Raw genomic sequence first — 1353 nt, forward strand, 5'->3', positions numbered from 1 at the left:
TTAGTAATTATTTTTCTTTTAATATTTATAAACAGTAAAAACGTCATTTAAAAAGAAAATGCTATTTAAAAAAGTAAAAAAAGAAAAAGTCGATAAAAGTGATCATCTAAAAACTAAATTGGTTACTTGCATTGCATTTATTATGAAATTAATCTTTTTATTATTTAAAAGCATTCAATTTTTTCTTTTAGACGTTAAATGAATGTCCGTTAAAAAAAAATATTTCAGGTAATATTTAAATGCATTATTATGCGAATGGCTTTTTAATGTGATTGTACGGATAAAGAATAAGAAAGAGGTATACAATTATAAATCAAAATAAAGACATTAAAAGAAATGCTAACATTTGTATTAAGATTTACAAGTTCATATAAAAATTGCAAATACAATAACACTATATTCCTAATCTTCTACAAATATATATTATAAAGAACTAAGTAATATTTACGCCATAAAAAGAGATGGAAATATAAAATCTAGTGTGAGTAAGCGCATTAAATTATAGAAAGTGTAGAAACATTCGTGAAAAAATGGTGGCCCTGAAAAGGGCCGTTTTGGGATTTTGTTTTCTTTGGAAGAAAACGCTTTTTTACTTGGCGCTGGTGTATTTGGTGACAGCTTTGGTTCCCTCAGAGACAGCATGTTTAGCCAACTCACCAGGGAGAAGGAGACGGACAGCGGTCTGGACCTCACGACTGCTAAGGGTTCTTTTCTTGCTGTAATGGGACAGACGGCTGGCTTCATTAGCGATTCTCTCAAAAAGATCGTTCACAAAACTGTTCATAATAGACATGGCTTTGCTAGAAATTCCAGTGTCAGGATGAACTTGTTTCATTACTTTGTAAATGTAGATGGAATAACTTTCCTTCCTCTTCTTTTTCCTTTTCTTGCCATCACGGGCAGGTTTAGCCTTACCGGCTTTCTTAGCGCCTTTCGAGCTAACTTCGGGTTTAGGAGGCATTTTACTTTTTTTTTACTTTTTTTCAGTAAATACTGAAGCCCACTCGCGCTCGAATGCTTTATATATTAGTAAAACCGGCTCCCAGAGAGCGTTGTATTTGCTACATTTTCATTGGTTGTTTAAAAATTAACACAAAGGAAAATTTGAAATACGAAAAGAGCGCTAAGATATCAGCAGGTGCTCGGTCGAACGACCGTTAATCCTAATGGCGGGCACCGACTCTTTCAACACCTAAACAAAACGTATGTGTAAAAAAAAAAAAAAAAAAAAAGAAACGTATGTGTATGTCTTTTCAACACGTAAACTAAATCATTGATTTTGCTGTAAACTAAATGGTGATTTTTTACCGATTTTTGAAAACGGGATTAATACATTTTCGTTTTTTAAAATTC

The 1353-nt window shown here is 32.2% G+C and overlaps 1 pseudogene; it reads right to left on the reverse strand.

Moving 5' to 3' along the window:
* Window positions 1-552: 552 nt before the first annotated feature.
* LOC145303436 (histone H2B, gonadal pseudogene) lies at window positions 553-977 on the reverse strand (annotated as a pseudogene).
* Between the last annotated feature and the right edge of the window lie 376 nt (window positions 978-1353).

The sequence above is a fragment of the Euprymna scolopes genome, chromosome 19 (assembly GCF_053919585.1).
Source record: "Euprymna scolopes isolate OS-2025 chromosome 19, ASM5391958v1, whole genome shotgun sequence".
Classification (NCBI taxonomy): Eukaryota; Metazoa; Mollusca; class Cephalopoda; order Sepiida; family Sepiolidae; genus Euprymna; species Euprymna scolopes.